Source organism: Saccopteryx leptura, chromosome 7 (genome assembly GCF_036850995.1).
Source record: "Saccopteryx leptura isolate mSacLep1 chromosome 7, mSacLep1_pri_phased_curated, whole genome shotgun sequence".
Classification (NCBI taxonomy): Eukaryota; Metazoa; Chordata; class Mammalia; order Chiroptera; family Emballonuridae; genus Saccopteryx; species Saccopteryx leptura.
Genome location: NC_089509.1, coordinates 76898411 through 76923226, shown reverse-complemented (window position 1 = coordinate 76923226; position 24816 = coordinate 76898411).

Sequence of the window (24816 nt, the reverse complement as noted above, 5' to 3'; positions counted from 1 at the left end):
GCCTGGGGTTAATTGTTTTGCCACTATCATCAAATAACCCAAAGGAACCAGGACTGCCTGGAATTCTGCGTATCACCACAGAGATCCACTAATTGATGATATCATGTATGGTGGTGTTCAAGTATTCCTATAAATTCTTCAATATTTCTTCCTTCAGGAGGTGGAGCTTAATTCCTTTACCCTTGAGTATAGGCCAGACTTAGTGATTTGCTTAGATTACAAATAGAATTTTGCAGAAGTGATGATGTATGACTTCTAAGAAGTCCTTGCTGACTCTTGGATTGCTTGCTGTGAGGAAAGTCGAGCACCATGTGATAAGGACACTGAAGCAGCCTTACAGTGAGCCATCCTCTAGCCCCAGGCACGTGTTTATATGACTGTATGACTGGACAACATCTTGCTTGTAACCTCTTGGGAGACCTTAAACCAGAATCACCCAGCTGAGCCACTCCTGAAAATTCTTGACCTACAGAAACTATGAGATAATAGGTCAGAAAATTCAGGGATTCTCCACATAAATGTCTAGTAATCTGAAAAACGCCAGATATCCCACCACTAAGAAGATGCATAATGCCTACTGGGCTTTCTAGATTCTAGAGTTGACATAGTCAACACTTGATAACACTACATCAAACCATTTGCTGAGTGACATGGAAAGCTGTCATCTTTGAGTGGGTCCAGAGCAGGGAAAAGCTCTGAAGACATCTCAGGCTATAACACAAACAGCCATGCTACTTGGTGATCTATGCTATTAGAGGTATCTGTGGTGGAAAGACATTCTGTGGAGTTTACAGCAAGCCCTAGTAAGAGAATTACCATGTAGACCGTAGAGTCTGGAGCAATGTTATGCCGTCTGCAGCAGAAACCATTCAAAACGTAGTTTCCAATGCACTGCTGGGCCCTGGTAGAAACAGAACACCTGATCTTGGTACATCTAGTGACCATGCAGAAACTTTTCATCAGAAAATGTGTTCTGTCATATCCACTAAGTCAGCAATTTTCAACTGGTGTGCCACAAGAATTTTTAAAACATGCAGTACTTGACTATTTAGTCAGGAGCACTGACCTCTTGTCCCTTAGACTGTCAAAAAAAAAAAAAAATGACAACAGTAGCCATCTTTTGTGAATGAATCAAAATATACCCTTTTTTTGGTCAGATTGGCAATAAATACATATTTTGGTGTGCCACAGAATTTAATAATTAGTAATTATTGGGTGCCATGGATTGATAAAGGTTAATAATGACTGAATTAAGTAATAGGGTCATGTGAACTCAGCTGAAGTTCATAATAAAATGAAAGCAATACATCTAGGATTGATCCTGAGCAGGGCCAGAAGACAAGTAAGCTGCATGTGACAGGGAGATATAATTATGATCAACTTGTGGAAAAGAAGAAAACCTGTGCTTAGTACACAGAAGAGTCATCTTGGTATATGGTAAAGCCAGAAATGAACCACTACACTATATTCCCATTCAAAGATGGCCCTAGAACACAGCAGTGAAGGAAAACTTTCCCAGTGGGAAGAGCTTTGGTAGTATACTTGGTCATCCACTTTGTGTAGTGAGAAAAAAAACAACCCTGAAATAAACATATGAAGAACTCACATCAGTGATAAATAGTGTGGCTGCTTGGTCAGGGAGTTGGAAGGGGAAAGAATAGAAAATTGGGAACAAACAGGTATAAGGAAGGGGTATGGGAAAGACCTATGGAATTTCATTCCTTTAGCTGCTGGCAGTATTGCAGGAGTCCTAGCTAGAGTATATAGAAATTCCTAACATCGCAATTGTATGAACAACCCAACTTTAAAATGGGCAAAAGAACTGAAGTCACTTTTTCAAAGTAGGTACATGGATGGCAAACAAGCACATGAAAAGATGGCCAACATCATTAGTCATTAGGAAAATGTAAATATCAAAATGAAACACTACTTCACAGTTATGAGAATAGCTAAAATGAAAAGATTGAGCATACTCTACATCTGAAACTAATACAATGCCATATGTCAATTATATCTGAATTTAAAAAAAGACTGAGTACATCAAGAGTTGGTGAAGATAGAGAAGAATAGAAACACTCATACACTTCGGGTGAGAATGTGAAGTACTTTGGAAAACAATTTGGCAGTTTCTTTAAAAGTTAAACATAAACCTACTATATATGATCCAGCCATGCCTACATAAAGACATATATGTACTTATATGTATACATAAAGACCCACATATATAGTATACATAGAAGCTTTATTTATAACAACCAAAAACTGAAAGCAATTCAAATATCCATCAACAGGTAAATAATTTTTGTATATCAATACAGAGGAATACTATTCAGCAGTGAAAATAGATGAACGGTAATGTCATTCAGCAACATGTATGAATCCCAAATTATGTTGAGTAAAAGTGGCAAGACCAAAAAACGAGAACATACTGTATGATTCTATTTATCTAAAATTCTACACTGTATAAATTAACTTATAGGGACAGAAAGCAGATTTATGGTTGCCTGGTGACATGGTGGTGGGTGGGATAAAAAGAAGGAATTATAAAGAGACATAAGGAATCTTTTGAGAATGTGCTCATTAATTTACCACATTGTACATTTTAAATATGTGCAGTTTATTGAATGTCACTATATTTCAATTAAGCTGTAAAAAGAAAAAAAGATTAAATTTTAGGCCAACAATGTCCAATACCTGCCCTTTAGGATCAAAGACTGTATCCTGAGAATTCTATTTCCACTATAAATCACATGGAAGTTACCTGAGGTTAGCCAGTAAATTTAGATTACTTGGAGGTCAGGTCAGTGTGGCAGGTTGTTGAGAGTTTTAAGTTAGGAGATATATAGGTAGTATGTCCTCATTCATTCAAAAATTGTGTGTGTGTGTGTGTGTGAAATATGTGTGGTGTTAGATTTTATGTTAGAATCTGGAGAGACAGAGTTCAATCAGATATAAATCCCTCTGTTAGGGAAGTCAAGGTCATAAACCAGGTACATGGAATTTTTTATGTCTGAGACCATTCAGAAACATGTGAAGATCTGCTAGAATGAGCTCTAAGTGTGGAAGGCAGACCCAGATCAGGCAGAACCGGGGTTGGGCACTGGGCTGCATTGATCTTGGCAGTACCTTTGAGGATCCAGGTTCTAGCTCTTTGACATCCAAACTTGAGCCACTTGGCAAGGACTGTGGGCATGGGCAGATTCCCTGGCAAAGAATGGGTAGAGTAGGTGCTCTCAAATATGTCTGTACAGTGAACCAAATAATGAAAGGAAGCATGTATGGAAATGGTCAATTTGTAGAATACTGAAGCAACTGTCTGGCCTAAAATGGAAACTCCATAGTAGAGAAGAGAGAAAAATAATGTACTAGGAAACAGTTTTCAAGGGAGTAGTCAAATTAGTATTTGAGGGGTTCTTAAAACCCAGTCTGAAAAAGTTGGAGCTCAATGGGTATCAGACAGGGATTGACCTAGGCGGAGAGAGGAAAAGGGTATAATGAGGGGTGGAGCTAGATCAGAAGATGGATGAAAATCCTTTCCTTATCCAAGAAGTGGTATAGTCAAGGATTCATAGCCAATCAGAGGAGTATAATTAAAACAGTCAGGGTCACCATTTGAGCAAATTGGTGCCTATGGGGTACCAACAGGAAGTGTTCAGTTGTGTGTATGGGGGGGCAAGTAAGAGGGGTAAAAGCCAAAGATTACAGCCATTTACAAAAAGGGGTTAGTTCATACAGAAGCTAGAGTTGATCAGAGACAATAAATAGACCAACAAACCTCTCAAGGAGACAGGTTGCTTTTGAGGTTGCCCAGGAACTCTGCCTCTGCCCATTGTGTCATACCCCTGCAGAGTCAGGCATCATTAATACCTGATCATTAAGGAGATAAGATGTGGAGTGATGGCCCAGAGCAACAACTGCAAGCTTTTAAGCAAGAGCACAACAAATGAAACAAGGCTCAATTTGGCAAATTGGATAAAGGAAGAGATAATTTGTCTAGGAAGACCAACTTGAAAGCTATCACAGCAATTCAGGAGTTACATAGTGAAGTGGCTGTTGTGAGGATCAACCACAAACAGAGAAAAAGGAGGAGCTCCCAGCAAGGTGGATGAGGAAGCCAGATTGCAGAAGATTAAGAAGAGAATGAGCTGGTTGCCTGTGTGGTAGATTGTACAACAGCCACAACTATAGATAGATAGATAGCTATATGATTAGGCAAATATAGTAAAATGTTAGTTGATGAAAATAGGTGGTGGGAATGGCAGTGTTCATTGTACAATGATTTTAAATTTTTTTGTGTGTGAAAATTCATACAATAAAATGGTAGAAGTGGCCAGAGATTATTCCCCTTACATATGTTCTTTTGCAATATTATTTTACACATTCTCCTATCAAGAAGTAGACTCTTTCCAACCCTGTGAATCTGGGTTAGCCACACAATCTGATCTGGCCAATAGGATATTAACAAATATGACATATGCAGATGCTTGAAAAGTGCTTGGGCATTGGGTCATACCATTTTGCGGATCTTAGGGTCCTTTCAACTACCATCATATTTTTGACAAGCCTGTTGGGTGATGATATAGACACATAGATCATTTACCCTCATTACTTCAGCCATCAACCAGCCAACTACCAGACATGTTTGTGGCAACATTGACTGACAGCCACTCTCAGATGCATGACTGAGCCCTACTGAAAGAAAAACTTCCCAGCTGACCCCATACCAAATTGCAAACCCACAAAATTGTGAGCAAATAGTTGACTGCCATTTTAAGCCACCAAAGTTTGAAAAAATTTGCTAATGGGGCAAAATCCAACTGACACATTCTACTCAGTATCCCTTTCATTCCATTCCAAGGGAGGTCTATGCTGAGAATACCCTGTGGGTCACTGACTAGCTCTGCAAATTTCCAGGGAGAGGTCAGTGGTATCTATGGGGTAGGAGGAGGATGACATGAGATGAAGACAGTGTGACATGAGAGGATGACATGGGGGTAGAGCCAGTGTGACATGAGGGCAAGTGTCAATGTGACACGGGGAGGAGCCACTGTGTTAGGTGAGAGAGGATTGTAATTCATAGAGAAGGAAGTTTATTTTCAAGTAGAGGGCTGGTAAATGTCACGCAGAGGTGGAGATAAGCCACACTGAGGACAGGTGAGTAAGCCCAAGGGAATCAGGGAACTGAATTATTACTGGATACAAAGGATTAAAGCAGACAGGATTGGTCAGTGTAGATTTCTTTTTGCTAATAAAGGAGAGCAAAGCTCTTGGCTTATAATACATTTCTCTGGGGGAAGGGATCAGAAATTTCCCAGACTACAGTACGACAGACACTCTAGAAAGATACCATACGGTTATCTTTCCTGACTCTGATGCCTTTTTTCCCCTTAGTTAGGAGAACCTTGCTCCCTTGAACCTCCCTACCCCTCCTTGTAACTTCTCCCTTTGCAAAGCTTCCAGTTGATCAAGCTGGTCAGTTCACTCCTTTTCCAGGTCTTCTCACTGGAAGAGGGTATGGAGACAGCAGATATAAAGTACCTCTTTCTAGTCTTCATCTTTCTGACAGTGACTGGTGAGTGCAGATTCCTATTTTGGCTTAAAATTCTGAAAAGTACATATTGGAGGAAACTGTAATAAATAGGTCTAGATAAGGGGGGTGAAGAGATCATCAGTTTGAAAGAAAAAGAATTCAGGACCCCAGTGACTGGCAGTTTTCTGGAACACTCAAAGATATCTAGAGCCCACTGATTTTCCTCTGGCTCCCTGGGTATAAGAGAAGATATCAACTGAGATAATGAGACTTGATACAGTGAATGGTAGATATTGGCAAAAGAATGTGATTTTTCTGTATAGCTAAGAAGTAAGTTTGAAGAAAAAGAGACTCAAGAGGAAGGAAGGAAGGAAGGAAGGAAGGAAGGAAGGAAGGAAGGAAGGAAGGAAGGAAGGAAGGGAGGGAGGAAGGAAGGAAGGAAGGAAGGAAGGAAGGAAGGAAGGAAGGAAGGAAGGAAGGAAGGAAGGAAGGAAGGAAGGAGAAGAAGAGTGAGTAGCAGGGAAGACACAAATACAGAGGGAACTCAAAGAGAAAAATTAATAGAAAGATCCTAAAGTGGTTCAATAATTACTTAAACATCAATAACACATTGACAGTTTCCAAGCACTTCTACATAAAATGTCTCAGATCTGTCCTCTAAAATGTCTTTCCCTCTTTCTAAGATTCTCCCCTCCTTCCCTTTATCTGGCAGCGGTAACATCGACAAGCGTAACACCAGTACCAGCACAAGCAAAATTAGCTCAGCAGTTCAATCAGATGAGCATCAAAACTACACCAACCTTTTTGATTTTCCTGAACTCAGAATATGAGCCTTGTTTGGGGATCCTGATCCACAAACAATGGGTTCTCACTGCAGCCCACTGCTTCTTACCGTGAGTTATGAGGGTTCTGGAGGGAGAGGTTTTCCCCCTTAGTCACTGTGATTGCTCAGGGGGGACTGCAGCTCAGCCCTTAAAATATATATACAGGGACTCTCAAACCTGGGAAGTGGTTAAAAGAAGGCAGGAAATAGATGAAGTGGTTATGCATTAGATCCTTAAGAGGGATGACTGCGGAAGCCAGGGATCAGGGAATGAAACAATAGGGAATAAAAGCCCATGTACGATGTGCCAGAGAATTGTGGAACTGCAGTGGAAATAGCTCATTTTCCAGACAAGAAGACAGAAATCTTGGCAAGTTATGGAATTCATGCCAAGTCACAAAGCAAATTAGGGGGAGAAAGGATGCATGATGAAAAATGGAATAATGTCTCCTTCCTCTACTAATCTTTCATGGCCTGTTTCAGATTTCTTGAGATAAACATTGCCGCTTCAGAAGAGGGTTTCCGAAACAAGATAGGGAACTTAAAAACCAGGCTTACTGTCCAACACCCAAATTTTACCCAGGATTCTGCTGAACATGACCTCATGCTCATCAAGCTGACACATCCCCTAAAGCTTAATAATCAGGTGAAGCTGGTGGCTCTGCCAAATACTACAGAGGACAGAAGAGGAGACACGTGCACTGTGTCTGGCTGGGGTTGGACATGGAAGAATTCCAGTGAGTAACCCTCAAGGCAGACCCAAGTGTTCCTTGAGTAACCAGTCAATGAGGATCATCAGATAACTTTTATTATAGATCAGGGGTCCCCAAACTATGGCCTATGTGCCGCATGCGGCCCCCTGAGGCCATTTATTCAGCCGTCCCCCCCCCAGACGGCTTCCAGAAGGGGCACCTCTTTCATTGGTGGTCAGTGAGAGGAGTACTGTATGTGGTGGCATCGCAAAGCGCAGATGTCGCTCACGTACAGTACTACTTCCGGTGACACGGGACGCACGCGTCACGGCTCCAGAAGCGCGTCATATCACTTTGTTACAGCTAGCAGTGACAAATATGGAACCAGACATTGACCATCTCATTAGCCAAAAGCAGGCCCATAGTTCCCATTGAAATACTGGTCAGTTTGTTGATTTAAATTTACTTGTTCTTTATTTTAAATATTGTATTTGTTCCCGTTTTGTTTTTTTACTTTAAAATAAGATATGTGTAGTATGCGTAGGGATTTGTTCATGGTTTTTGATTTGTTTTGTTTTGTTTTTGTATTTTTCTGAAGCTGGAAACGGGGAGAGACAGTCAGACAGACTCCCGCATGCGCCCGACCAGGATCCACCTGGCACACCCACCAGGGGGCAACGCTCTGCCCACCAGGGGGCGATGCTCTGCCCCTCTGGGGCATCGCTCTGCCGCTACCAGAGCCACTCTAGCGCCTGGGGCAGAGGCCAAGGAGCCATCCCCAGCGCCCGGGCCATCTTTGCTCCAATGGAGCCTCGCTGCGGGAGGGGAAGAGAGAGACAGAGAGGAAGGAGAGGGGGAGGGGTGGAGAGGCAGATGGGCGCCTCTCCTGTGTGCCCTGGCCGGAAACTGAACCCGGGACTTCTGCACGCCAGGCCGACGCTCTACCACTGAGCCAACCGGCCAGGGCCTCATGGTTTTTTTTATAGTCTGGCCCTCCAACGGTCTGAGGGACAGTGAACTGGCCCCCTGTGTAAAAAGTTTGGGGACCCCTGTTATAGATCATGAGAGCTGGAAGGGGCCTGAGAACTCATATATCTTAACCTCTAATTTTATTAATGTGGAAATTGAAGCCCAAATTGCTGACATGATACTCCCAGGGTTAATATGGCTGTTTATGGCTGGAGGTCTCTGGAATCCAGTATTCTTCTTGCCTTATTCATCACCCAGATGAAGGTGAAAGGGTGAGGAAGGATATGGAGAGCAATCTCACTGGTAAATGCTGAGTGTTGCTCATTCATTAGAAACTTACAAACATTCACAAAAGCATGCATATGCAAGCCCAAGGCATTTAGTTTACAATACTATTATCAGACTTTGGTATTCTCATTTCGTTACTGTTTTCTTCTTCCCTGGTTCCTTTTCATTTTGGCCTTTTCTTTCATTGAATAATGGAGAGGTTAATAACAGAAAAGAAGGAGGGAAGGAGAGAAGAAGAAAAGGAGATGGATACATGAAGGCTATGAAGGATCAAAGATGTGTGTGTGTGTGTGTGTGTATGTGTGCACGCGCACACATGCGTGTGTGCTCAGACACAGACCCTGACATCCAGATAAAGTCTCTCTCTCTCTCTCTCTCTCTCTCTCTCTCTCTCTCTGTGCGTGTGCACATGCGTGTATGCTCAGACACAGACCCTGATATCCAGCTAAACAAGACTGTCTCTTGGCTCTCTAATGAACACTGCCAAGAGTCCCCTGTGAGGAAAATTCCTGTTAAAATCACAGAGAACATGTTCTGTGCGGGATCGTCTCTGGAGAGCACGCACTCGTGTAAGGTAACTCTTATCCCTCTGTCCCTCCCTCCTAAGTTTTGTCTGAGCTACTGTTTTGGGGTCCACATATTTCCCATCGCTCAATCCAATTTCTCATCTCTACATCCAAGAAGAGATCAAGGTAAATGGGGTCCAGGAAGTAAAAAGGGTCTTCCTTCCAATCATGAAGAAACTTAGATGTCAGGGTGGAAACATCTCAGAGCGCTCTTATTTCTTCATGGCTTCCTCTGATGTGGCCTAGGGTGAAGGGTGGGGTTAGGCCCAAGATGGCTGCCACACATTTCTCTCAGTTCTTATTACCTAGATCTTTCTGTTCTGGGCCTCTCAGATAGGGACCTGGTACTAAATTGTCTTTGTTTTGGCTACTGTGCCTCATCCATCTCTCCTCTTTCTAACAGGAACTAGCTGCTGCCCCCATCTTGTGCCAAAATCAGCTCCATGGAATCCTCTCCTGGTCAGATGGGTGTGTTCTGAAAGGTGATACTGGCTATTACACCAAGGTTTCTCACTATACAGACTGGATTCTCAGCGTCATCCAAACCAACTGAGCTCTCTTTATTCCTTCTCCCAGAAGCCTTGGAACTTGCTACTATCCTTGATCCTTCCCCTCTGTCTAGCCTCAGAACAAGATGGGAATAATAATTGGCTGTAAGAAGTTTGCTGTTCCTTCTGTTCTTTTAACTTCTCTTATCCTTTCTCAGTCCCAGCTTGAATGATTATCAGAGGATTTGAGCTGGATAATATTCTCATAAATGGGATAACCTCTCACTACTCCATTCTTCTCCTCCAAATTTCTTACCTGCTGTGGTTTTCTCAGACTTTTCTGGAGCTATTCTCCCCCCCCCCCCACCGCCTTCCAGAGAACATATGGGGGTCAGGAATGTGTTCATGAGATTGTGGACGTCGCTACGATGTCTCCTTTTGTCTGACATCATTTAGTGTTTAGTCAGGCTTCAGCCTGTGCCCTCTCACCCCATCATGTCTAATAAGGCTTCAGTAAATGCTGGGATGTTAAATAAGCTGCTAGCAATATAATTATTAAAAACAGAGGCTATAATTTTATGAAAGCAGGGTTTTGAAAAGGTTTAGGAGATGAGGGAATAAGAAGAGGAGTTACATGGGTCAGACCAGCAACAGGAAAAAAGGAATGATCTTCTGAATGCTAAGCACAGGAAAATCTAAGCTAGGTGGCTAGAAAGAGAATACTAGAAAAACAACAGAAATACTGAAACTTGGGGACTATAATTTTGTTCTTGAGTATAAGTTTGTATATATACATATGTGTGTGTGGATTGGAAGGTGGTGTGCACAGAATGATCTCACTGAACCAACGAAAATTCTTCCTATGCCAATTGCCAATTCAGCTGATTTTCTTCAAATCCTGCTTTTACCTTCTTATATCTTAACTTTATAAATTACTAAATTTAAAAAACAAAAATGTGTCCTATATTTTTATTACAACATTTAAAATTGTTTAAGACAAGAAGTTGCAGCCCTGGCTGGTTGGCTCAGTGGTAAAGCATCCACCTGGTGTGTAGATGTCTCTAGTTCGATTCCTGGTCAGAACACACAGGAGAAGCAACCATCTACTTTTCCACACCTCCCCCCCCTTCTTTTTTTCTCTCTCTTCCTCTCCCATAGCCAAGCTCAATTGGTTCCAATGAATCAGCCCAAGGCACTGAGGATGGCTCCCTAGAGCCTCTGTATCAGGTGCAAGAAATAGATGGGCAGAGCATTGGAACCCAGATGGGGGTTGCTGGTAGTCTGTCTCTCTATCTCTTCTCTCTCACTTGGAAAAGAAGAAAGAAAATAAAGAAGTTGCAAAAAACATTACAGAGAATTTCTATGTACCCAATGATAATATTTTCTATAACTGTAGTAAAAGTCAAAACCAGGAAATTCACAGTGATACAATATTATTCATTTAGATACAGACCTTATTTGGATATTACCAGTCTTTACAGACACACATTATTTTAGAGGATGAAATTTTTTTTTTATAAATAAATTTTTATTTTAATGGGGTGACATCAATAAATCAGGGTACATATATTCAAAGAAAACATGTCCAGGTTATCTTGTCATTTAATTCTGTTGCATACCCATCACTCAAAGTCAGATTGTCCTCTGTCACCTTCTATCTAGTTTTCTTTGTGCCCCTCCCCCATCCCCCCTCCCTCCTTCCCTCCCCCCACCCCCCGTAACCTCCACACTCTTGTCCATGTCTCTTAGTCTCGTTTTTAAGTCCCACCAATATGTGGAATCCTGCAGTTCTTGTTTTTTTCTGATTTACTTATTTTACTCCATATAATGTTATCAAGATCCCACCATTTTGTTGTAAGTGATCCGATGTCATCATTTCTTATGGCTGAATAGTATACCATGGTGTATATGTGCCACATATTCTTTATCCAGTCTTCTATTTTTTTTTTTTTACAGTGATTAAAGCCTTTAAGCAAACTCTTGGCCAATACAGCAAGAATCCATAAAAAAGTAGTGTCCTTAACATGTTCACCAAGTCCAAGTTCGCCCCAACACCATGCCAAATCCCTGAAAAATGCAACCCAACCCCAGTTCAGTCTTTTAGGAACTGTCACAAGGAGCAGGAGTCCAGGAAAAGTCCACATCCAGGAAAAGTCCGCATGGCACTGGAATTGTTGTCACAATTCTATACTTTGCAGCTCACGTCCAAGTCCCAGTGACTGCTGCTTCTAGCTGGTAATGATTCAGGTAGATTGAAATTTGAAATCTCATCACATGTGTGGATTTCTATAACTGTCACTATAATCAGAATCTAGAACTGTTACATCATCAAAAAGAAACTCCTTTGTTTTACATTTTAATAATCACACTAACTCCCAACCCTAACCCCCTTATAACCACTGATCTATTTCCCCATCACTGTAATTTTATCACTTTGGGAATGTTTTACAATATGCAGTCTATATAATTCCACTACTCTTTTTTGCATTTGTGATGTTCCAAATGTCCTTTTATTATCATTTTCTTTCTGTCTAAAGAACTTCGTCTAGCCATTTTTTTAGAGGAGATTTGCTGGTGACAAATTATCTTAGCATTTCTTCACCTCTTTCCTGAAGCATATTTTTTACTGGATAAAGAATTCTAGGTTGACAATGTTTTTCTTTCAGGACCTGGAAAATGTTGACCTCTTCCTTCTGTCCCTCAAATTTCTGAGAAGAAATTAACTGTCATTTGAGTCATTATTCCCAAATTGGTAATTAATTGTTTCTCTCTGTTTCAAAAGTTTTTCCTTTTTTTTTTTTTTGGAAGTTTGATTATGTATCTGAGTGTAAATTCCTTAAAGTTTGTTCTGTTTGGGGTATATTCAGTTTCTTGCATCTATAGGTTTATATCTTTCACAAAAATTTTTTTTTTAATTTCATACATGTTTTTATTTTTATTTTTTATAAATAAATTTTTATTTTAATGGGGTGACATCAATAAATCAGGGTACATACATTCAAAGAAAACATTTCCAGGTTATCTTGTCATTTAGTTCTGTTGCATACCCATCACCCGAAGAGAGATCATCCTCTGCCACCCTCCATCCAGTTCTCTCTGTACCCCTCCCCCTCCCCCTCTTCCTCCTTCCCTCCCATAGCCACCATAGCCACCACACTCCTGTCCATGCCTCTTAGTCTCGCTTCTATGTCCCACCAATGTATGGAATCCTGCAGTTCCTGTTTTTTTCTGATTCGCTTATTTCACCCCACACAATGCTACCAAGACTCCACCATTCCTCCATAAGTGATCCGATGTCACCATTTCTCCTAGCTGAATAATATACCATGGTGTATATGTGCCCCATCTTCTTCATCCAGTCCTCTATTTTTTTTACATTGATTAAAAGCCTTTAAGCAAACTCTTGGCCAATACAGCAAGAATCCCTAAAAGAGTAGTGTCCTTAACATGTTCCCCAAGTCCAAGTTGGCCCCATCACCATGCCAAATCCCTGAAAAATGCAACCCAACCACAGTTCAGTCTGTTAGGAGCTGTCACAGGGAGCAGGAGTCCAGGAAAGTTCCCCACAGGAAAAGTCCGCATGGCACTGGAATTGTTGTCACCATTCTATACTTTGCAGCTCATGTCCAAGTCCCAATGACCGCTGCTTCTAGCTGGTAATGATTCAGGTAGACTGGAAAAAGCCATTTGCAGCATGCGTGGATATGGAGCTTCTGTTCTCCTCTGCCTGGAGAGTTGAGACCAGGTTGCTTTTCCCTGGAGCTCTGCGACTGTGGTCTGGTAAAGAGAACCTTGGGATACACTAAGCTGGATGGCAAAGGTAAATTCATAATACAAGTTGGCTAAAGGAGGAAAGAGAGCTCTAAATTAGGAGTGGGTCCCAGCCTGAAATATGAGTGGGGCATTGAGGTAGGAGGGATAAAGGAAACACTATATATTAAGCAAAGCAGCAGAAAATAGGACTATCAACACTCACAACAGAGATCTTTGAGGGAAGAATAAAAAACCTGACTGTTCAGGCAAAACATAGTTAAGTGGCCCTTGTGCGAATGAGATCAGTTTACCTGCTTCTTGGAAGAAATACCCTAGGCTCGTCCACAGTGTTGTAGATGGGGCCGACGGCCCTGGGCACCTTCAGCCTTCAGTGGCAAACCCCAGCTTTCTGGGCAAGGTTAGGTCATAGGTGGCTGGAGCATGGCTGGAAGAGACTGAACCCTCCCTTAGAGGAGCGAGGGGGAAGCCCACCTTCCAGTGTCCCTGTTTCCTCACAGCAGAGGCATGTAAGCCTGGCAGGCTTTAGCTCAATGACCTTCCTTTCCACTATTGAAGCAGGACCCAGATGGCATCCTATGAGACCCCTTTGGGGTGTTGGAGCCTTTAAGGGTGTATCCTAAAAGTTGGTAGTTCCCCTGATCTCTATTGGGCTTTTTCTGCCTCTAGGTATCTTAAAAGCCATTCTCAGAAGATCTCGCTGAGGGGTTTGAGGATCCCCATCTGCCTATATAAATCTTTTCCATATATCTGGAGCTATTTGGAAAAAAGAACAGTGTTATTAGCTAGATCTAATAAAGAAGGTAGTAGTTTGCAGGCGAAAAAGATTTGGTGTCTCCTGTTCATCAGCATTCAAAAGAAATGTAAATTTTTTTTTTTTAAGTAAAAAGCATGATATGGTAGACCCGTCAAGTCATTGGCCTGGTGTGCAGGATTCCCGGGTTCAATTTCTGGCCATAGCACACAGGAGAAGCACACAGGGGCGTTGCAGCTCAGACCCTAAGACTCACTACTGTAGACCCGAAAGCTCTCTCCTCCTATGCGACTCTGCTCTGAATGCTGCGGGGGAGCCTGTTTGGCTGCTCTCCTGCTTCCCTTTGCTGGTATTGCTGTTTCCGGGGGAAATATTCACTTCAACTTTGGGGAGTGACTCGTCCCAGGGGTTAGGGTGGCTATCTCCCAAAATGTTTCTCCCTATGCCTCCTAGATTGCACTCTCTTCCTGTTACTGTGGTTCTCTCCCCTCTCCCTCTGTCCCCAGGAGCCCCGGGTGAGTGTTTGTGAGAGAGATGTTCTGCGTGGTCCCTTTAAGAAGGATCCTGGGTCTGAGAAATCAGACTCTCTCACAAACAGTATCCTGACTTGTTTCCAGCTAAATACTGTCCTTACGCTTCTTCTGGGCTCTGGGACTGCAGGCTGGGGCTTTGTTCCTGGGGCTCAGGACCCTTTCCCCTCTGCTAAACTCACTTCCCGCCACGCGAGTCTCTCCCTGCTGCCGTTCGCTCCGAGAAGCTGGGCAGCCCTCTCCACGTTTCCGCTTTTCCTACCAGTCTCTGTGTGGCTTCTTCAACGTTCCTTGGTTGAAGAGTCCTTTTAGTTTAGTCCAAAGTTGGTTTTTCCAGCTGATAGTTCATAAAATTAGTTTGTAATCCACTTTGGTTCTGGGAGGTAGATGCTGGTACATCCGCCTACTCCAGCGCCATCTTGTCTCTATCCAATAATTTTTTATCTCAGTGTTCTTTTTCTTCTTTTGAAGCTTTAATAGCATAAATATTAGGTCTTCTCCTACTACTGCACAAGTCCCAGGGAATTCATTAATTTTTTAAAAGTTTATTTTCTCTCTTTTGTTCATATTGATAATATCTATTGCTCTGTTTTCAAGTTCACTGACTCTTCTGGCTGGCATCTTCGTTTTGCTACTGAGCCATTGTTTCAAGTATGTTTTTCATTTTCTATATTTTTTTCATATCTGGGTGGGTGGGGGGGACCTTGCTGGTCAGGGAGACTTTTCCTCTCAGAGCTAACAAATTCCCAGAGATAGCAAATGACTCCCCACCGTCATATGATTTTCAAAGGCAAACCAACCAATCCAGAGCCCATACTCCCAACCACCTCTTTTATCTAACTTTCACGCACCAAGTCACTATGTCTCTTGCCCTAAATCACCCAAAAGCCAGGTATTGGACAACTAGAGACCATCGCTATATCCCAGAACCCACTGAAATTATTCAATTTATGTAATCCTAAACTTGCTGAAACTTGCCTATCCTGCCTCACTCATTTTTTCTTTTGGAAACCACAATGAAGACTTGTGCCTGTGCTTTTCCCTCACTCCTCGGCCTCCTGACTGATCCCGATACTTCCCCATGTAGCCCTGCATGGCGTGGCGTTCCCGATACTTCCCCACGTAACCTGCAGGGCATGGCATTCCCCTTAATGAACTTTTTCTAATAGCATTGACCTCTCAGTGTCCTCACTCAGTCACCTCTATAATTTAAATTCTGGGTACAAGCATAACACCCATATGATGAGGTTTTTTTAGTTTTAGTTCTTATATTTTTTCATTCTAAAATTTCCATTTGGTTCTTCTTTGTATCTTCTATAAATTTTTATTAAGATTTTCCATTTGACTTAAGAGTATTTGTAATTGCTTATTAAAACATTTTTATAATAACTGTTTTAAAATCCCTGTCTCATAATTCCAACATCTGCGTCATTTTGGTGTTGGCATCTGTTAATTGTTTTTTCTTGAGTTGAAATTTTCATGATATGGTGAGTAATTTTGGACTATATCCTAGACATTTGGATATTATGTTTTAAAACTCTGGTTCTTTATTTAGATCTCCTAATTTAGCATGCACATAACCTGTTTATGTTCAGAATGTATGTCCTGGTTCAATTTTGTGAGCTGTGATTCAAATGTCAATTTGGTTTATCAAACCTCTACAGTGTTATTTTACAGGAGGGTTTGGTAGGCAGAATAATGCTCCCCTAATCCTCAGATGCTATAAATATATTACCTTACATGGTAAAAAAAAATTTGTAAATGTGTTTAAGTTAAGGATCTTGATATGAGAAGAACACCCTGAATTATCCAGGTGGGTCCATGTGATCACAAATATCTTTATAGCAGGAAAGCAAAAGGGTAAAAAAAATGAAGGGAGTTGTGATCATAGAAGTAGAGGTTGTAATGATGTGCTTTAAAGATGAAGAGAGGAGGCCTGACTAGGCAGTGGCCCAGTGAATAGAGCATCAGACTGAGATGCTCAGGACCCAGCTTTGAAACCCCGAGGTCATCGGCTTGAGTGCAAAGTCATCTGGCTTGAGCTTGGGATCACTGGCTTGAGCATGGGATCATAGACATAAACCCATGGTCACTGGCTTGAGCCCAAAGGTCGCTGGCTTGAGTCAGGGGTCACTCGCTGTGCTGTAGCCCCCCCCCCCCCGCCATCGTCAAGGCACATATGAGAAAGCAATCAATGAACAACTAAGGTTCTGCAACAAAGAATTTATGCTTCTCATCTCCCTTCCTGCCTGTCTGACCCTATCTGTCCCTCTCTCTGTCTCTTGTCAAAAAATAAATAAAAAGTAAAAAGATGAAAAGAGCGACCATGAGCCAAGGCACACAGGTAGCCTTTAGAAACTGGAAAAAGCAAGAAAATAGTTTCCAGAGTCTCCAGAAATAAGTCAGCTTTATGTAGCCTTTGATTTAAGTTCCAGAAGACCCATTTTGACCTTCTGATCTCCAGAACTATAATTTATGTTAAGCCACTAAATTTGTGACAATTTGTTACAACAGCAACAGGAAGCTAATACAGGGGTAGAAGTCAGAGTTTTCCCAAGCAACTCCACTACTGCAGCACCACTGGAGTGAGAAAGGACATGCCTTCTTCATAGTGTTTGTCTCAAGAACAAGCAAATGACCAATAATTTGGTGGCTTAAACAACATAATTTATACCTCAGTTTCCCTGAATCAAAAGTCTTCTAGCTCAGGGTCTGATAAGGCTAAAATCAAGGTGTGGGCCACCTATTTCCCCACCTGGAGGTTCAACTACAGAAAAACCCACTTCCAACTCCTTCACATTATTGGCAGAATTCATTTCCTTGAAGTTGTAAAACTGAGATTCTTGTGTCTCGCTAGCTGTCAGTTGCCAACTTATGCTTAGCTCCTAGAGGTTATTCTCAGGTCCCTGCCATGTGGACCCTTCATCTTAGTGACAGAAAACCTCCTTCATGTCAAATTCTTCTTATGCTTTGAATCTCTCAGACTACCCCTTCTACAGCCAGCCAGAGAAAAGATTTTACTTTTAAAGGGTTCATATGATTAAGCCAGGACCAGCTAGATAATCTCCCTATATTAAGGCCAACCATGCCATATAACATAGCCTAATCACAGAGATAACATCCATCAAATTGACAGTTCCAGGTCAGGGTATGCACATCAATGGTAAGAAATTTGAAGGGACATCTTAGAATTCTCCCTGCCACATACAGTTAAAAGGTTTCTGTTCTGTTCTGCCTGAATTCCGCTATGCTTGAAGCTTGGGCTTTTCAGTTACATGAGACAACAAAGTTCCTTTTAAGTCCATTTGAGGCAAGTTTTCTGCCATTTGTAACCAAAAGAATCTCACTTATTCCATACAAAGCTATTTCTATGCATTAGTGGGAAAAGTGTGCATCCTTCTAGCCCATTGTTACTAATTCTGTTGCTTGCCAGAACCTCCAAGATTCTTGATAAAAATTCATTATGTAAAATACAAAATGCTTTGTCAGCAACAGAAATACAGAGTCAGCGGCCACTGCTTTCAGAGAGACTTCATAATATCTATCTTACTTGGTAATTTTGGATTTGCCAGAGTTCCTGGCTTGTGTATTTTTAGCAGTAGCATTTATGATGTTTTATATTTGTGTACTTAAAAAATCTGATATTTGATCTAATTGTACCCTCAATCTAACTATAGTGCACAATCAGAAAGACTTCAGGCTCCAGGGTAAAACCTCTAGTGAGTTAAATTTAGAGTCTTCTTGTACCATCAGAAAAAAGTAAAATTAAAATAATATTTTGTTTAGCCTGACTTGTGGTGGCACAGTGGATTAAACAACGACCTGGAATGCTGAAGTCGCGAAGTCGCCAGTTTGAAACCCCAGGCTTGCCTGGTCAAGGCACATACATGAAACAACTAGTACGAATTGATGCCTCCCATGCCGCTACTCTCCTCTCTCTCTTTCTCTCTGTCTCTCTCTAAAATCAATAAATAAAATCTTTAAATTTAAAAAAAAATTATATTCTTTTCTTTTTTCTAGGATTTTGAGAGCTACTTCAATAGTACTATTTTAAACTCTTCTCCCAGAAAATCATCAATTTATTGTATTTTCTCAGATACAGTGTTTTCAAAAGTGAATTGGATTAAACTCTGAAACATAATCTTCCTGTTTAGTCTCATGAACTTGGTCTGAGGAGCTAGCTCTATCTTCATTGATTCTATTGAAAGCTAATTTTTATGAAATAAGTTAATATTGTTTATTTCATTGGAAGATTTTTTCCCCACAGGTTTTGTTTGCATAGGACACATATTTGTGTGCTCTGCATCTGTGTTCTTGTCTTTCATTTCTCCTTCACACTATCTCCCATAGTGATGAAAGAGGTGAAACAAATGTGTCAGAACTGTGGAGAGGGGCAGGTGAGTGGTGAGCACGTAGGTGTGAACATGGGGCATGTGTTTTAGACTGCATCTGTTGGTGTGTGGGAGTAAAGATTCAAAGAGAAAGGATGTGTGTTAGAATTCTATGGCTGCTCAAAGCTGTGCATAATGGCTTTAATTTTTTATATTAGTTTTCAATAGAAACTCTGATTTTCAGTTTTTGTATTTGTGTATGTGCACTATTACAGGCCTCAAATTATCATAGAACAGATATCTAATAAAATCTATGAATTGCAGGAAGGGGTACATAGATGATGAGAAGAGTCATCTGTCATCTTTAAAATTTAACTTGACATTTTGTAACTTTATATTGCCATTCTTTAATATGTTTATATCACACACACACACACACACACACACACACACACACACCAACATACTCTTATTCTTGTAACAGTTTTTTTTTAAGAAAAAAATTGGGGCCTGACCAGGCGGTGGTGCAGTAGATAGAACATCAGACTGGAATGCGGAGGACCCAGGTTCAAGACCCCGAGGTCGCCAGCTTGAGCGCGGGCTCATCTAGTTTGAGCAAAGCTCACCAGCTTGGACCCAACGTCACTGGCTTGAGCAAGGGTTCACTTGGTTTGCTGAAGGCCCACAGTCAAGGCACATATGAGAAAGCAATCAATGAACAACTAAGGTGTCACAACGAAAAACTGATGATTGATGCTTCCCATCTCTCTCCGTTCCTGTCTGTGTGTCCCTATCTATCCCTCTCTCTGACTCTCTCTCTGTCTCTGTAAAAAAATAAAATAAAATAAAAATGGGTCCTGGCAGTTGATTCAGTGGTAGAGCATCAGCCCAGCATATGGCTCTCCTGGGTTCAATTCCTGGCCAGGGAACACAGGAGAAGCACCCATCCGCTTCTCTATCCCTCCCTTTCTCGCTTTAATGAGAGGAGGGTCCCAAAGTGGGCTTTGCCGAGTGCATCCCGGTCGGGCACATGTGGGAGTCTGTCTCTGCCTCCCCTCCTCTCATTAAAAAATAAAAATAAAATAATTATGACTTAAAGTTTGTACTTCTTAATCTCCTTTCCCTGTTATGCCAACCCCCACCACCCACTCCCTTTTGGCAACCATCAGTTTGTTCTCTGTATCTATGAGTTTTTTTCTGTTTCATTTTGTTTGTTCACTGTTTTTTGTGTTTTTTTCTTAGTGAGAGAGACAGAGATAGAGATAGAGAGAGGGACAGACAGACAGGAAGGGAGAAAAATGAGAAGCATCAATTCTTCATTGTAGCACCTTAGTTGTTTATTGGTTTCTTTCTCATATGTGCCTTGAGTGTGGGAGGCAGGGCTACAGCAGAGCCAGTAACCCATTGCTCAAGCCAGCTACATTGGGCTCTAAGCCAGAAACCTTTGGGCTCAAGCCAACAGCCATGTTGTCATGTCTATGATCCCACACTCAAGCCAGTGACCCCACGCTCAAGCTGGTGAGCCTATGCTCAAGCTAGATGAGGCCATGCTCAAACTGGTGACATTGAGGTTTTGAACCTGGGTCCTCTGTATTCCAGGTCATACTTTATCCACTGCCCCACTGCCTGGTCACGCTGTTGTTTTTTAATTCTACATATAAATAAAGTCACAAATAAAGTATTTGTTTTTCTCTGTCCAACTTATTTTACTTAACATGATACCTGGTAGGTCCATCCATGTTGTTGTAAGTGGAAAGATTTTATACAATTTTATGGTTAATATTCCATTGTTTATATGTACCATTTCTACCTTATTTATTCACCTATTGATGGATACATAGGTTGCTTCCATATCTTGGCTATTGTAAGTAATGCTGCAATGAACAGAGAGAGGGTGCATATATCTTTTTGAATTACTGTTTTTGTTTTCTTTGGATAAATACACAGAAGTGGAATTGCTGGGTCATACTGTTGGGGACCACAAGCTGACAAATTCATTGTGGTTTATATTTTGGAGGGACAGAGGTGTGGGGAACTGGCAGTAAGCTGACAGTCTGCCCAACCCTCCACCGCACTTGCTTGGTTAAGTTGCTAAAGGCTAAGCTTTTCTCCACACCTCCATGTTAGCTGTGATGCTGGATTGTTTCCACTCACCCTATCCCCCATGTCCCTCCTCAGAGAGACTGAAGGCAGTTTTCTTTTTAGCCTTTGTTTTGTGAAGTTACGATGTTATGCAGGGTGGAGGGTTTTCTGCACTTGGGAGAATTCTTGGTTTGCCTTGGAAATGTTTGTTTTAATGATCTTTTTGATTTACTAATGACTTTTTTTTGCCTTATAAATTAAGCAGGTATAGGGGTGGAGATGCTTTTTGAAAGCTATCTTTTGCCTTGCAAAGAGACCTCCCATCCCATCCTATTTCTCTTTAAGCTTATTTTCTTCATTCTGCACTGTTCCCACTAAGGACCTGGAATTACTAGCCATGCTGGTTCACGGCATCATACCATAGTTCTATTTTTAATTTTTTTTTTAATAATTTTATTTTTAATGGGACGACATCAATAAATCAGGATACATATATTCAAAGATAACAAGTCCAGGTTATCTTGTGGTTCACTTATGTTGCATACCCATCACCCAAAGTCAGGTTGTCCTCTGTCACCTTCTATCTAGTTTTCTTTGTGCCCCTCCCCCTCCCCCTTTCCCTCTCCCTCTCCCCCCTCCCCCCTATTTTTAATTTTTTTGAGGAATTTTCCTACTGGTTTCCATATGTCTGTACTAATTTACAATCCCACCAACAGTGCACAAATGTTCCCTTTTCTCTACATCCTCTCCAACACTTGTAACTTGTCATTTTTGATACTAGCCATTCTGACAGTGTGAGATGATTTCCCATAGAGGTTTTGATTTATACTTCCTTGATGATTGGTGATCCTGAGCATCTTTTCATATGTCTGTTGACCATCCCTGTGTTTCTTTGGAGAAATGTCTACTCAGGTCTTCTGCTCATTTTTAAAATTGGATTGGTTTTTGGTTTTTTTGTTTGTTTGTTTTTGATGTTGAGTTGTATGAGTTTTTAATATATTCTGGATATTAACCCTTATCAGCTATATCATTTGCAAATATCTTCTCCCCTTCAGTAAGTTGCTTTTTCATATCATTGATGATTTCCTTTGCTGTGCAAAAGATTTATAGTTTGATGTAGTCCCATTTGTTTATTTTTGCTTTTGTTTCCTTTGTTTCATAGGAGAAATATCCAAAAAAATTGCTAAGAGCTGTGTCAAAGAGTTTACGGCCTATATCAGGGGTCTCAAACTCGCGGCCCGCCCACCAATTTTGTGCGGCCCGCAGACTAATCAAACTTTGTGGATTAGTCTGCGGGCCAGTCTGCGGGCCGCACAAAATTGGTGGGCGGGCTGCGAGTTTGAGAACCCTGGCCTATATTTTCTTCTAGTTTTATGGTTTAAGTCTTTAATCTTTTTTGAGTTTATTTTTGTATATGGTATAAGAAAGTGGTATAGATTAATTTTTTGCATGTATCTGTTCAGTTTTCCAACACCATTTGTTGAAGAAACTATCTTTTCCCCATTGTGTAGTCTTGCATCCTTTGTTAGAGATTTATTGACCATGTAAGCATTGGTTTATTTCTGGGCTACCTATTCCTTTCCATTAATCTATGTGTCTGTTTTTGTTTCAGTGCCACACTCTTTTAATTTAGCTTTGTAGTATAGTTTGAAATCAGGGGACATAATACCTCCAGATATCTTTTCCTTCTCAAGATTTCTCTGGCCATTTGGGATCTTTCATGGTTCCATATAAATTTTAGAATTATTTGTGAAAAATGCCACTAGTGTAGGAATTTTATTGTACCTGTAGATTGCTTTGGGTAGTATAGATATTTTAACAACATCAAGTCTTGCAATCAATTAACAGAGTCTATCCTTTCATTTATTTGTGTTTTCTTCCATTTCTGTCATCAATGTCTTATAGTTTTCAGAGTATAGGTCTTTTATATCTTTGGTTAAATTCTAGATGTTTTACTCTTTTTGATGCAATTGTAAATGGGATTTTTTTCTTAATTTTTTCTCATAGTTTGTTATTTGTTTATAGAAATGCAATAGATTTCTGAGTATTAATATTGTGTCCTGCAGCTCCATTGAATTTATTTAATAACCATTATTCATTATTAAACATGCTACTACACAATCAATGGGTCAATGAAGAAATCAAGGAAAAAATTAAAAAATATTTTGAGACAAATGAAAATGGAAACAAAATGATTCAAAATTTCTGGGACACAACAAATGCAATTCTAAGAGAGAAATTTATAGCAATACAGGCCTATCTCAAGAAAAAGTAAAATCTCAAACAGTCTAAATATACACCTATTGAAACTAGAAAAATAACGAACAAAACCCTAAGTGAGTAGAAGGAAGTAAATAATAAAGATCAAAGCATAAATAGGAGTGACATCATGGAAATGGTGCCATGAGCAGCGCGTCCGACAGATCTCCCCAAAATCACAACAAATTTATCAACTAGAAACAGGAAAATTTATCCTCGGAGCATTCCGGAGTTCCACACAAACTGAAAGCGAAAAGACTGTTATCACTTGAATCTGAGAGACGAGGGTGTGGAGGAAGCTACCGCAGGGACGTTCATTCAAGCCGCAAGGGAGTGTGCCTGTGGTGAGTCGGTCCACACTCGGGAGCTGCGAGCAGCAGCCGCGAGCAGCAGCCGTGAGCAGCAGCCGCAGGCGCGCGCCCGGTTCGGTTGCAGAGCGAGTACCGCCCACACTCCGGAGCGGCGAGCAGCCGCTGGCGTGCGCCCGGTCCGGTTGCAGAGTGAACACCGCTAACGTTCCCAGTGGCCTGCGCACTGCGAGTGAGAGTCGCCAGCCACCGGTGCCCGGAGCACCCCATTCGCGCGTGTACCCTGGGCATTCCACGCGCCCAGAGCGTCCTGCTGGCCTGCACACCCAGGGTGCCCCATCATCCTGCGCCCGGTGTGCCCCAGCCGCCAGCAGCAGGGGGAGCGGGAGAGGCCCCAGGGCGGTATTCCCTAGTTGGGAGATTCTCTCCGCGGGCGGGGCACCTCACCCAGCCATTCAAGCTAACAATCAAGCGTTGGGGGAGGGGCGCGCGCAGGCAGCCTGAAATACCTTCGGGAGCACAGCTGCGACCCAATCACTGAAATTAGCTTAACCCGTGAAATCTGCGCACCCTCGGTTCTAATCGAAAAGATCTCTCTCAGTTCAGTGACACAAGACAAGAGGCGTGATATTTTTTAGTGCCTCTCGCTAAAGGGGCGGGGGCAACTTCTGTTTGATAGAGCCTCCATATTCAGGGATAAACGCTAACAAGAAGGACTTGGCAGATAATAAGATCTATACTACACTAGTCGCAAGCAGAGACTAGTGCCTCTTCTTCCCAGCCAAAACAGGCTACAAAGTGTGGAAAGCCTGGGTTGAGAGGTCCAACTGAATGCTAGGCGCTGAACAGTCACCTTGACAACAATTGACTCCCACCCCCGCCTGATTACACTGGAGGCCCTGACTGCCAGAGCCTTTCCCAAAGCCTTGCACTGAGTGGGGATAGAGTGGGGATTTCCCAGCTCTTTGAGCCTCTTACTCCCCAGGCAGAAGCCGTTGCAGCCTTATAGCTGGATCACCAGGCTGCTAATTCAGGAAGGGGGGACTAGGAGAGAGAATCCACGAAAGCAAACTCTTTCATCGTTGGACCCTGCAAACGCCAACAAGCCTTGACTACCAGCAAGACTAAAGCCAATTATATGACATTGCCATAGAATCCCATCAACTGCAAATCCCTACCTAAGTGTGACACAGGGGCAGAGCCTGGGGTACAGAGTCACCGACCAGGAAGAGGGAGAGAAAAGAAAAAGGAAGAAGTTAACATCTCAAAATCAAGAAAAATCCACAGACTTGACAACTTGTTCCACTAATTTTTTTGTTGTTGTTTGTTTCTTCTATCTTATTGCCTTTAATTCCTCCACCTCAGTCCTTCTATTCTCTGCCCATCTTATGCTTCCCTTTTCTTGAACTACACTACCCATAAGTG